Here is a 14362-nt window from a genome sequence, read left to right as displayed (position 1 = left end):
TTTTTCTTTATCCACATTACAACCTAGTCTGTGATCAATGAGTGTTAATTTGTGTAGTCCATGGCAGGCATCTTGTGGGGTGTTTGGTGACCCTGGAGGAGCAAGGTTTGCAAAGATGGAAGACAAATAGAAAGTGCAGGTGTCAGGCAGGGGTTTGGTTTAGGAGATACTTCAGCCCCAAGATCGGGAATGGAAGGGACTGGTGGGGAGAATTCAAGTCATTGTACTTTTTGCTTCTGAGAGAACAAAACAAGAGAGTTCTGGGGCTTTGGAGGGAAGGCATGTGGCTTCCTTGCTCTGCTGGGTTAGCGGGAGAGTGCAAGAGCCAGTTTCCTGGTGGAATAAACGGGGGCTTTACAGTAGGGTCCTGGAGACCCAGGCCCAAGGCAGGAGGGGCGGTGTATGGTCTTCTATGCAGCTGAGAAGCACATTATAATTGTCATGACAACTAACAGTGACAGTCAGCATAATTGGGTGATTTCTGCAGGTCAGGCATCGTGAGACGCTAGCTTTCACTCCCCCCGGGAAGGAAGCAGAGATGATAAAAGGGCTTTCGAGGGTATTGGGCCCTTTGGTCTCCAACAGAGGCCCAAAGTTAAGATGGCTCACCTATTGTTCCCAACCCAACTGTCAACCCAGCTGTCTGTTTCTGCCACAGTGGCGGGTAAATGCTTTACCACCAGAACTCATCTAAACCTTACAATAAGCCTGGGCGGTAACTACTATTATTATCATTTCCACTTTAAAAAGGAGTCAATGTAAGAGTAAAGAGTTGTTGAAAGACAGGCACTTGGCAAGTGATGGAGTCCAGTTTGAGCTGAGGTCTGTCTGAGGCTGCACCTGTGTGCTTACCCACTGTGCTCCACTGCCTAGAGCAGATAGGTGGAGGGTCTGAGCAAGAGGCTCTGGGACCCACTCTAGTGCTGTGGACTCCTCTTACCACACCCTTAGGGAGTGCAGCACAGCACCTGGAGCTTCAGGATGGCAGCAGTCATCCAGGAAGGAACAGAGAGACTCAGCTGACAAACTACTACTGTCTGCATTTCGACTCTTCTAGGAGGGAAGGGTGCTATGACTATGATGACTATGGCGAGAGGAATTTACCCACCACTGTGGTAGAAGCAGAGAGCTGGGTTGACAGCTGGGTTGGAAACAATAGGTGAGCTATGGTAACCTTGGGACCCTGTTGGAGATCAAAAGGCCCAGCACCCTTGAACCTGGCTAAGTTTTATCAACTAAGGAGCACACGCTCTGGCTGGGTACAGTGGCTCACGCCTGTAATCCCAGCACTTTGGGAGGCCGAGGTGGACAGATCACTTGAGGTCAGGAGTTCGAGACCAGCCTGGCCAACATGATGAAATCCCACCTCTACTAAAAATACAAAAAAATATTAGTTGGGCATGGTGGCACACGCCTGTAATACCTGCTACTCAGAAGGTTCAGGCAAGAGAATCGCTTGAACCTGGGAGGCGGAGGTTTCAGTAAGCCGAGATTGCACCACTGCGCTTCAGCCTGGGCTTCAGAGTGAGACTCCTCTTCAAAAAAAAAAAAAAAAAAGAAGAAGAAGAAGAACATGCTCACAATTACCTGTTACACAGTGGTATTATTTATTCAACAAGGGTGGACCTGGAGCAGGTGCCCTGTGTCCTTATCATTGTGATAGGACATGTGATAGTATTTCTATCACTATCCAGGGATGCAGCTGCACTGCAGCATAACTCTATGACCTCAGAGCAGATGACCCCTGGTGGGTCTCAATATGTCTCACTGTGGCCCTGTCCTATCAGTCATCTCCCCTCTGGCGCCTCCCTCTCCATTCCTGTGGATGTGAGAGAGCAGGAGGAATGGGGAGCACTTCAAAGGCAGGACCCGGGGTGGATGAAATTGGCAGACGCGAGGGCAATTTAAAAGCAGTTGTGATTTTCCTTCTACTGTTAGTCTGGCTTTGTCCTATTCTTTGCTCCCAGACCAATCGGCTGATGTGGAAGACCAGGAATAGCAGAAGCAGGTAACACTGATTAGTTAGTTCTGCTTAAATATTCTGCAGCACCTGCTGTTGCTACCGACCCGCACCCTTCCTGCCCTTGGCATCACATGGATGTTATCAAGATCCAGTGAGATGATGTGGATGAGCCTATTTGGTAAACTGTAGTCCCAGCTGTAAGGTAATCTTAAAGCTTGTGGAAGACTCTATCACTTATAAACCTTCAGTACCTCTCCCGGGGAAGAGCTGTTCATCCGCCCTCTTGTTGATCGCAGGCATGGTCATGTGACTTGTTTTGGCCAATGGTACGTAAGCAGGGCCATTTCACAATTCTAAATGCGTACACATTTCAAAATGCATACATATTTCAAAACATGTTTGTCTATTAAAATAAATAAATAAAAATTTAAGAACAAAACAAAAAATACAAAACCCCATGTGAGTGGAAGTGATGTGTGTCATTTCTGGGCAGAAGCTTGAAGAGCCAGAGTGTGGTTAGTTATGTTCTGCCTCTGGGTTTGTCAGGATGGAGCCTCTGGCTTGAGTTTCCTGGTGACTTCCATGAGCAAGCAAAGCTCATTGCTGACCCATGACAGATGTGCACCTGGGGAGAAATAAGTGTTGTTTTAAGCTGCTGAGACTTTTCAGGTTGTTCGATACTGCAGAGTAACCTAGCCTATCCCGCCTGATACACAGCTAAGCCCCGGAAGTCTAAGGATGTTTTTGGAAATTAATGTTCAGTTGCAAAATGTAAATGCTAATGTCAATAACCAGGGTTGAAACAAGGAAAACGCAAGGAAAAAAAATCCTGGTTTCTGTTTGAATAGAGGAGAAAATTGCCTTTTTAACCCATTGTTGTATCTTTTCTTTTTTTCCACATATTATGCTTTGGTCTTTTGCTGGATTTTGGTCTTTTGCTGGATTTTGGTCTTTAACTGACGTATGGACATCTTAGTGTGCAGTTAATGCAATATAGTGCATTTATTTTATATTGTATTTACCTTTACTGTACAAATTTGGTTTTATATTGGTGTTAGGGGATATGGTAAAACTGACTACTGTCTTTTAAAAAATCATTTTATACGTTTGTACTCCAGTATCTTTTCATGTAGTATCACTTGTTGAAAAATACACTATAGGAAATAGAATAGCTTGTTTGAAGGGCCATTAATGTCACCACTTTATAAGAAAAGTATTCAATTTAGAAATTAAGAAATAACCTATTTTTAAATTTATTTATCTATTTTTTTTGAGACGGAGTCTCTGTCTGTTGCCCAGGCTGGAGTTCTGTGGCACGGTCTTAGCTCACTGCAAGCTCCGTCTCCCTGGTTCACACCATTCTCCTGCTTCAGCCTCCCGATTAGCTGGGACTACAGGCGCCCGCCACCACGCCTGCCTAATTTTTTGTATTTTTAGTAGAGACGGGGTTTCACCATGTTAGCCAGAATGGTCTTGATCTCCTGACCTTGTGATCTGCCCGCCTCGGCCTCCCAAAGTGCTGGGATTAGAAGCGTGAGCCACCATGCCTGGCCCTATTTATTTTTAAAGATCTATTTTTTAATAATTGAAGCTACCTGAAACTATCATGCATTTAGTTTATTTTTAAGTAAAAAGAAATTAATTTATTAAGTAATATTTATTAATGTTGTAATATTAATGTAAAATATTACTACCATTAAAATTATTTCACAAAATAAATGATGAACAATTTTTCTAGCAAATTTTTATTTCAAGGGAGGTATATGGGGTTTTTTGAAATCATGTGACTTGGCCAGGGAATAATAGGGTGAATGATTTTGCAAGGTTGCTTCATATATGTATGTGTGTGTGTGTAGTCTTTATGTATGTTTGTAGTCTTTGTGTGTGTGTGTATGTGTGGACAGAGAGAGAGAAAGAGAGAGATTCATTATTTTTACATTGTCTTCTAGGATTTTTACTGTATTCTTGCACAGAGAGTACAAGAACAATATCAAGAAACATGCAGCTTTCTAAGGTATGCATTTACTGTGGACAGTTCTTATGGTTTTAAAAGAAAGACATTGACAGAGTCATTTGAAATTTTTTATTTGAAAGTCAGGCTAATCATTTCTAAATGTTTTCTATGGTGGAGGGCAACAGGGTGTGGTGAAGGCCCATAGGCTTTGAAGACATATACACTAGAATCTGAACCCCATGATTACCACTTGTTGGTTATATTTATTTGGTCAAGTAAATTTTCCTCTGCCTGTCCATCAATAAAATGGACTTCACAGTACACTTCTCATTGAGCTGCCATGGATTAAACAAAATAAAAATATTTTTTGATCTTTATCTTATTCAGGATACCCAGAACAGTGCCTGACATATTCAATAAATAGTTGTTGAATAAATAAATGATTGAATGAATAGCACAGGTTAAAAATACTAAAACTGTTTTATAAACCCTATGAGTTTGCATCTGTTTCTGGGTCTTCTTTCCTACTGCTTGGTCTATTCCTGGAGCATCACTGAATCAGGGAGTGCAATCACTTGTCAGAATGCTGTTAATTTCATGACACAAATGCATTGGACGTGGTCAATACATCTTCATGTATTTAATTTACATATGAGTCATGTGTTTAACTTACATATGAGTCATGTGTTTAACTTACATATGAGTCATGTATTTACCACAGCTGATATCAGACTGGCCATAGATTACACTATCTAAGAATAAGTGCATGAATTAACTAGACTATAAGACAAGTAATGGAAACATTTTGAAAATCAAGAAGGATAATCATCACTGTATGGTAGACGCACCTGACGGCATAACTTAAACATATGCCGTATGGCAGATACACCTGACAGCAATCACTTAAGGAATGAGAGTTGCCATGAAGAGGATGCTAAGGGGAGAGTGCTAAGTGAAAATGCTATATAAATTGCTTGCGTTTCATAAGCGGTTGTGGTTCTTTTCGTCCAGCCCACCACTACTGGGCCACCCTGTAAGTTCCCCCAAATAAGCCCTATGTTTCCTTCACTGGCTGCAGGTCTTTTCTTTGGCCTCTTGAACCTGATTCCATCCCTATTGGAGTTAATAGGGGTCCAGTGCTACAATAGTCAAGCAGCTGAGAGCCATAGAGCTTAAAAGCAGCTCAATTTATTTTTTGTTTCCTTTATGTTTGGTTTTGTTAGAGCAGTATTCTGAGAGTTCATTTCCGCTCGTGCCTCCCTTTTACAGCCTAGACTTTTATATGAGGAATAAAGGCCCAGAGAAAGGAAAGAACGGGAAATGCAGAATACTTTTGCCAGTAAGAAGTTAGACATCTAAAAGGAGAGACACACCACAAAAATGTATTACCCAATTAGTGAATACATTTCAAAATGTGAAGCACATGTCAATTGTACCCAGTTGATTAATGGTACAGTTGAGTTTAACCTGACTCTTCTGCCTGCTGGATCTGTTCATTTCTAAGAGAAGGGTGTTAAAGTCTCCAGCTATAAGCGGATTCAAGTATTTTTCCTTGAGGTTCTATCCATTTTCGCTTCACATTTTGACACTGTTTTTAGGCATATACACATTAAGGATTGTTATGTCTTCTTTGATTATTGACCGATTTATCATCATGTCCCCTTCTATTCCTGATAATTTCCCTTGCTGTGAAGCCTGCTTTGTCTGAAGTTAACATAGCTACTCCTGTTTTCTTTTGATTAGCCTTAGCATGGTATGTCTTTCTTTACCCATTTACTTTTTGTTGTGTTTTGTTTTGGTGGGCTCTAGAGTTTGTGGCTCTAGACTAAATTCCAGGTAAATGCTTCCTGGAGTGAGAAAGGGTAGAGACGTTGCAAAGTTTTGTGCCTCGTGGGATGCGGTGTGTCAGGTTCATCACTATGCCAAATGCCCTGCTTGGGTTCAGGTTCCAGCCCATGCTGAAGTTCGAGGGGAGTAGGAAGATGGGCATGTAGCTGAAAGAACACTCAGGCGGCCATAAGCAGGTGAAATGTAGTTTTATTCAGCAGCTCTCTCAGCAGCAGCTTACTCGCACCAGTTCTCTCACACTGAGCCTTGTCTCCACTGTCTGCTCCAGCCTTGTGGCTCCTCTCGGCAGCTGGCTCCCACACATAGCTGTGTGGCCGGCTCTCCCCTGCCTTCAGGGTCAGCAGCTTAACTCTTTCTCTCTCTGTGGGCATGAGCCAAGCTGTGCTGTGCCCTGGCTCCCCTCTGTGTGCAAAATGGACAGCTTTGGCTGTCTTTCTCTGGGCACAAATGCCTGTACAGTGTCAGCAGAGCAATTATACCTTTTACAGACAATACTGGCTTAGAGCGAAATGATGAGCCTTCCCATGTTATGGCTACATGGCTGTGATAACAAGTGGAGTTATGCATCTGCGCTCTAAACTTGCTGAGTCACTCTGGATGTTTACCTCGGCCTATGCTTGACCAAAGCACAGCCATATTCCTTACAGGGTGGATGGGCAAAGTGAAGAGAAAAATGAAGGAATTGCAATTTGTGTCAAAATGTTATGGTCTGAACCAGATAACTCTCAGAATTAGACAAGTAGCTTTTCTACTCATTCATCCACTCATTCAATAAGCATTCACCAAATGCTGAGTCTGTGCCGAATACTGTACCAGTAGATAAGACACAAAGATAAATGCTTTAAGGAGCTAACGGGAAACTCTTTTTTTGTTATTATTATTTCAATAATTTGGTGGGAACAGGTGGTGTTTGGTTACATAGATAAGTTCTTTAGGTGTGATTTCAGAGATTTTGGTGCACCCATCACCCAAACAGTATACACTGCACCCAATGTGTAGTTTTTTATCCCTTGCCCCCCCACCCACCCTTCCCCATCCAAGGCCCCAAAGTCCATTATGTCATTCTTATGCCTTTGCATCCTCATAGCTTAGCTACCTTTATAAGAGAGGACATACAATGTTTGGTTTTCTATTCCTGAGTTACTTCACTTAGAATAATGGTCTCCAACTCCATCCAGGTTGCTGAAAATGCCATTATTTTGTTCTTTTTTGGCTGAGTAGTTTTCCATGGTGTGTGGGATATATGTCAGATTTTTAAAATCCACTTATTGGTTGATGGACATTTAGGCTAGTTCCATATTTTTGCAATTGTGAATTGTGCTGCTATAAACAAGTGTCTTTTTATACAAGTGTCTTTTTATGTACAAGTGTCTTTTTCATATAATGACTTCTTTTCCTCTGGGTATATACCCAGTAGTGAGATTGCTGGGTCAAAGGGTAGTTCTACTTTTAGTAGAATAGTAGTGTAAAAGTGTTCCCTTTTTACCACATCCACGCTAACATCTATTTTTTTAAAAAATTTTTTTCTTATGCCCATTCTTGCAGGAGTAAGGTGGTATCACACTGTGATTTTAATTGGCATTTCCCTGATCATTAGTGATGTTGAGCATTTTTTCATGTTTGTTGGCCATTTGTATATCTTCTTTTGAGAATTGTTTATTCACGTCCTTAGCCCGCTTTTTGATGGGATTATTTGTTTTTTTCTTGCTGATTTGTTTGAGTTCTTTGTAGATTCTGGATATTAGTCCTTTGTCGGATGTAGAGTTTGCAAAGATTTTCTCCCACTCTGTGGGTTGTCTGTTTGCTGATTATTTCTTTTGCTGGGCAGAAGGTTTTTGGTTTAATTAAGTCTCACACATTCATCTCTGTTTATGTGGCATTTGCTTTTGGGTTCTTAGTCATGAACTCTTTGCCTAGGCCAATGTCTAGAAGAGTTTTTCTGACGTTGTCTTTTAGAATTTTTATGGTTTCAGATCTTAGATTTAAGCCTTTGATCCATCTTGAGTTGATTTTTGTATAAAGTGAGAGATGAGGATATAGTTCTATTCTTCTACCTGTGGCTGCCAATTATCCCAGCACCTACCTATTTACTTTTAATCTATATCTGTCTTTATATTTAAAGGGGGTATCTTGTAGATAATGTATAGTTGGGTCTTGATCTTTGATCCATTCTGACAATCTTTGTCTTTTAATTGCTATATTTAGACCATTGACATTTAGGTTGGTTATTGATAGAGTTACATTAATATCTACCATATTTGTTATAGTTTCCTATTTGTTGCCCTTGATCTTAGTTTCTATTTTTGTTCTCCAAACTTTTCCTGCCTTTTGTGGTTTTTAATTGAGTGTGTTACATGATTCCATTTTCTCTCCTTTCTTATCATGTCAATTATATATTTTTAAACTTATTTTTAGTAGTTGCCCTAGCGTTTGTAATGTACATTTACAACTAATCCAAGCCCACTCTCTCAACACTATACCATTTCAAGGGTAGTGCAAGTACTTTATAATAACAAAATATTCCTAATTCCTTCTTCCCCTTCAAATCATTTTTGCCATGAAATTTGTTACTAAAACATCACACTCTATGAGTTTTTTTTCATGCCAAACGAAAAGTAGAAACAAACAAAACCCCATGTGCTGTTTCCCAGAAAACTGCAAGGAAATTAATTTATTTCTCTTTGAAATATCTTTCCTAAATCAACATCTTTCCTAAATCAGTTAGCAGTAAAGTGCTTCTGGTTGCCCCACTAGGGTGTATAAATGAGTAGGTTTTATAAATGGTCAAAATTAGTATCCAAATATTTAACTTATACATTTTAAACTTAAATATGGATTAATCTGTTAGGAAGTACAGTACTAATCTGAAGCCTATAAACTCTATAACTGTTTTTCTTAGCTTTGCTCAGCAGCTTCTCATTGGAGCCAAAATCGGAACCTCAGATTATTTCAAGACAAATGTCATTTCCATGGATAAAAGGTCACTGCCAGGATATCTCAATTTTATATGATCCTGTGATGTAATTATGTCAAGAATGGGGGTAGATAATGTGGATTCAGAGTGTGAGAGGTGATATAGATCCTTGGGAATAATAAAAGTCGTTTGTTCAGAGAACAGAGTGAATTTTATCCTCAGACTTATTCTTTACTCATATTGTATCATCCAGTGAGTTAAGTCTATATTCTCAGCACTTTATTATTTTAAAAATATGTTTTGTTTCAATAACTTTTGGGGTACAAGTGGTTTTTGGCTACATGGATGAATTATATAGTAGTGAATTCTGAGATTTTAGTGCACTTGCCACCCAAGTAGTGTACATTGTACCCATGTGTAGTTTTTTTATCCCTCACTCCACTCCCACCCTACTCCTACTGAGTATCCAAAGTTCATTACATCACTGCGTATGCCTTTGCATACTCACAGCTTATCTCCCACTTATAAGCAACAATATACAGTATTTAGTTTTCTATTATTGAGTTACTTCACTTAGAAAAATGGCCCCTTACCAACTGGGATTACACGCACAATTACTAGTTGCTGCAAAAGACTTTTTTTTTTTTCCTTTTTATGGCTGAGGAGTATTCCGCAGGTGTATATATACCACATTTTCTTTATCCACTCATTGGTCAATGGACACTTAGGTTGGTTTCATATCTTTGCAATTGTGAATTGTGCTGTAATAAATATACGTATGCCTGTGTCTTTTTTCATATAATGACTTCTTGTCCTTTGGGCAAATATTCACTAGTGGGATTGCTGGATTGAATGGTAGCTTTACTTTTAGTTCTTTAAGGAATCTCCACATTGTTTTCCATAGAGATTGTAGTAATTTACATTTCTACCAGCTATGTATAAGTGTTCCCTTTTCACCACATCCGTGCCAACGTCTATTGTTTTTTGACTTTTTAATAATGGCCATACTTTTTTTTTTTTATACTTTAAGTTCTAGGGTACATGTGCATAACGTGCAGGTTTGTTACATATGTATACTTGTGCCAAGTTGGTGTGCTGCACCCATCAACTTGTCAGCACCCATCAACTCGTCATTTACATCAGGTATAACTCCCAATGCCATCCCTCCTCCCTCCCTCCTCCCCGTGATAGGCCCCGGTGTGTGATGTTCCCCTTCCCGAGTCCAAGTGATCTCATTGTTCAGTTCCCATCTATGAGTGAGAGCATGCGGTGTTTGGCTTTCTGTTCTTGCAATAGTTTGCTGAGAATGATGGTTTCCAGCTGCATCCATGTCCCTACAAAGGACACAAACTCATCCTTTTTTATGGCTGCATAGTATTCCACGGTGTATATGTGCCACATTTTCTTCATCCAGTCTGTCACTGATGGACATTTGGGTTGATTCCAAGTCTTTGCTATTGTGAATAGTGCCACAATAAACATACGTGTGCATGTGTCTTTATAGCAGCATGATTTATAATCCTTTGGGTATATACCCAGTAATGGGATGGCTGGGTCATATGGTACTTCTAGTTCTAGATCCTTGAGGAATTGCCATACTGTTTTCCATAATGGTTGAACTAGTTTACAATCCCACCAACAGTGTAAAAGTGTTCCTATTTCTCCACATCCTCTCCAGCACCTGTTGTTTCCTGACTCTTTAATGATTGCCATTCTAACTGGTATGAGATGGTATCTCATTGTGGTTTTGATTTGCATTTCTCTGATGGCCAGTGATGATGAGCATTTTTTCATGTGTCTGTTGGCTGTATGAATGTCCTCTTTTGAGAAATGTCTATGCTATCCTTTGCCCACTTTTTGATGGGGTTGTTTGTTTTTTTCTTGTAAATTTGTTTGAGTTCTTTGTAGGTTCTGGATATTAGCCCTTTGTCTGATGAGTAGATTGCAAAAATTTTCTCCCATTCTGTAGGTTGCCTGTTCACTCTGATGGTAGTTTCTTTTGCTGTGCAGAAGCTCTTTAGTTTAATCAGATCCCATTTGTCAATTTTGGCTTTTGTTGCCGTTGCTTTTGGTGTTTTAGACATGAAGTCCTTGCCCATGCCTATGTCCTGAATGGTATTACCTAGGTTTTCTTCTAGAGTTTTTATGGTATTAGGTCTAACATTTAAGTCTCTAATCCATCTTGAATTAATTTTCATATAAGGAGTAAGGAAAGGATCCAGTTTCAGCTTTCTACTTATGGCTAGCCAATTATCCCAGCACTATTTATTAAATAGGGAATCCTTTCCCCATTTCTGGTTTTTCTCAGGTTTATCAAAGATCAGATGGCTGTAGATGTGTGGTATTATTTCTGAGGATTCTGTTCTGTTCCATTGGTCTATATCTCTGTTTTGGTACCAGTACCATGCTGTTTTGGTTACTGTAGCCGTGTAGTATAGTTTGAAGTCAGGTAGCGTGATGCCTCCAGCTTTGTTCTTTTGACTTAGGATTGTCTTGGAGATGCGGGCTCTTTTTTGGTTCCATATGAACTTTAAAGCAGTTTTTTCCAATTCTGTGAAGAAACTCATTGGTAACTTGATGGGGATGGCATTGAATCTATAAATTACCTTGGACAGTATGGCCATTTTCACGATATTGATTCTTCCTATCCATGAGCATGGTATGTTCTTCCATTTGTTTGTGTCCTCTTTTATTTCACTGAGCAGTGGTTTGTAGTTCTCCTTGAAGAGGTCCTTTACATCCCTTGTAAGTTGGATTCCTAGATATTTCATTCTCTTTGAAGCAATTGTGAATGGAAGTTCATTCATGATTTGGCTCTCTGTTTGTCTGTTACTGGTGTATAAGAATGCTTGTGATTTTTGCACATTAATTTTGTATCCTGAGACTTTGCTGAAGTTGCTTATCAGCTTAAGGAGATTTGGGGCTGAGATGATGGGGTTTTCTAAATATACAATCATGTCATCTGCAAACAGGGACAATTTGACTTCTTGTTTTCCTAACTGAATACCCTTTATTTCTTTCTCTTGCCTGATTGCCCTAGCCAGAACTTCCAACACTATGTCAAATAGGAGTGGTGAGAGAGGGCATCCCTGTCTTGTGCCAGTTTTCAAAGGGAATTTTTCCAGTTTTTGCCCATTCAGTATGATATTGACTGTGGGTTTGTCATAAATAGCTCTTATGATTTTGAGATATGTTCCATCAATACCGAATTTGTTGAGAGTTTTTAGCATGAAGGGCTGTTGAATTTTGTCAAAGGCCTTTTCTGTATCTATTGAGATAATTATGTGGTTTTTGTCTTTGGTTCTGTTTATATGCTGGATTACATTTATTGATTTGTGTATGTTGAACCAGCCTTGCCATCCCAGGGATGAAGCCAACTTGATCATGGTGGATAAGCTTTTTGATATGCTGCTGGATCTGGTTTGCCAGTATTTTATTGAGGATTTTTGCATCGATGTTCATCAGGGATATTGGTCTAAAATTCTCTTTTTTTGTTGTGTCTCTGCCAGGCTTTGGTATCAGGATGATGTTGGCCTCATAAAATGAATTAGGGAGGATTCCCTCTTTTTCTATTGATTGGAATAGTTTCAGAAGGAATGGTACCAGCTCCTCCTTGTACCTCTGGTAGAAATCGGCTGTGAATCCATCTGATCCTGGACGTTTTTTGGTTAGTAGGCTATTAATTATTGCCTCAATTTCAGAGTCTGCTATTGGTCTATTCAGGGATTCAGCTTCTTCCTGGTTTAGTCTTGGAAGAGTGTAAGTGTCCAGGAAATTATCCATTTCTTCTAGATTTTCTAGTTTATTTGCATAGAGGTGTTTATAGTATTCTCTGATGGTAGTTTGTATTTCTGTGGGGTCGATGGTGATATCCCCTTTATCATTTTTTATTGCGTCTATTTGATTCTTCTCTCTTTTCTTCTTTATTAGTCTTGCTAGCAGTCTCTCAATTTTGTTGATCTTTTCAAAAAACCAACCCCTGGATTCACTGATTTTTTGGAGGGTTTTTTGTGTCTCTATCTCCTTCAGTTCTGCTCTGATCTTAGTTATTTCTTGCCTTCTGCTAGCTTTTGAATGTGTTTGCTCTTGCTTCTCTAGTTCTTTTAATTGTGATGTTAGAGTGTCAGTTTTAGATCTTTCCAGCTTTCTCTTGTGGGCATTTAGTGCTATAAATTTCCCTCTACAGACTGCTTTAAATGTGTCCCAGAGATTCTGGTATGTTGTATCTTTGTTCTCATTGGTTTCAAAGAACATCTTTATTTCTGCCTTCATTTCGTTGTGTACCCAGTAGTCATTCAGGAGCAGGTTATTCAGTTTCCATGTAGTTGAGCGGTTTTGATTGAGTTTCTTAGTCCTGAGTTCTAGTTTGATTGCACTGTGGTCTGAGAGACTGTTTGTTATAATTTCTGTTCTTGTACATTTGCTGAGGCGTGCTTTACTTCCAATTATGTGGTCAATTTTGGAATAAGTGTGATGTGGTGCTGAGAAGAATGTATATTCTGTTGATTTGGGGTGGAGAGTTCTGTAGATGTCTATTAGGTCTGCTTGCTGCAGAGATGAGTTCAATTCCTGGATATCCTTGTAAACTTTCTGTCTCGTTGATCTGTCTAATGTTGACAGTGGGGTGTTGAAGTCTCCCATTATTATTGTATGGGAGTCTAAGTCTCTTTGTAAGTCTCTAGGGACTTGCTTTATGAATCTGGGTGCTCCTGTATTGGGTGCATATATATTTAGGATAGTTAGCTCTTCCTGTGAATTGATCCCTTTACCATTATGTAATGGCCTTCTTTGTCTCTTTTGATCTTTGATGGTTTAAAGTCTGTTTTATCAGAGACTAGGATTGCAACCCCTGCTTTTTTTTGTTCTCCATTTGCTTGGTAAATCTTCCTCCATCCCTTTATTTTGAGCCTATGTGTGTCTCTGCATGTGAGATGGGTCTCCTGAATACAGCAGACTGATGGGTCTTGACTCTTTATCCAGTTTGCCAGTCTGTGTCTTTTAATTGGAGCATTTAGTCCATTTACATTTAAGGTTAATATTGTTATATGTGAACTTGATCCTGCCATTGTGATATTAACTGGTTATTTTGCTCGTTAGTTGATGCAGTTTCTTCCTAGCCTCGATGGTCTTTACATTTTGGCATGTTTTTGCAATGGCTGGTACCGGTTGTTCCTTTCCATGTTTAGTGCTTCCTTCAGGGTCTCTTGTAAGGCAGGCCTGGTGGTGACAAAATCTCTAAGCATTTGCTTATCTGTAAAGGATTTTATTTCTCCTTCACTTATGAAACTTAGTTTGGCTGGATATGAAATTCTGGGTTTAAAATTCTTTTCTTTAAGAATGTTGAATATTGGCCCCCACTCTCTTCTGGCTTGTAGAGTTTCTGCAGAGAGATCTACTGTTAGTCTGATGGGCTTCCCTTTGTGGGTAACCTGACCTTTCTCTCTGGCTGCCCTGAAGATTTTTTCCTTCATTTCTACTTTGGTGAATCTGGCAATTATGTGTCTTGGAGTTGCTCTTCTCGAGGAGTATCTTTGTGGCATTCTCTGTATTTCCTGAATTTGAATGTTGGCCTGCCCTACTAGGTTGGGGAAGTTCTCCTGGATGATATCCTGAAGAGTGTTTTCCAACTTGGTTCCATTTTCCCCCTCACTTTCAGGCACCCCAATCAGATGTAGATTTGGTC

The sequence above is a fragment of the Papio anubis genome, chromosome 3 (genome assembly GCF_008728515.1).
Source record: "Papio anubis isolate 15944 chromosome 3, Panubis1.0, whole genome shotgun sequence".
Taxonomy (NCBI): domain Eukaryota; kingdom Metazoa; phylum Chordata; class Mammalia; order Primates; family Cercopithecidae; genus Papio; species Papio anubis.
This window is presented reverse-complemented; position numbering follows the sequence as displayed.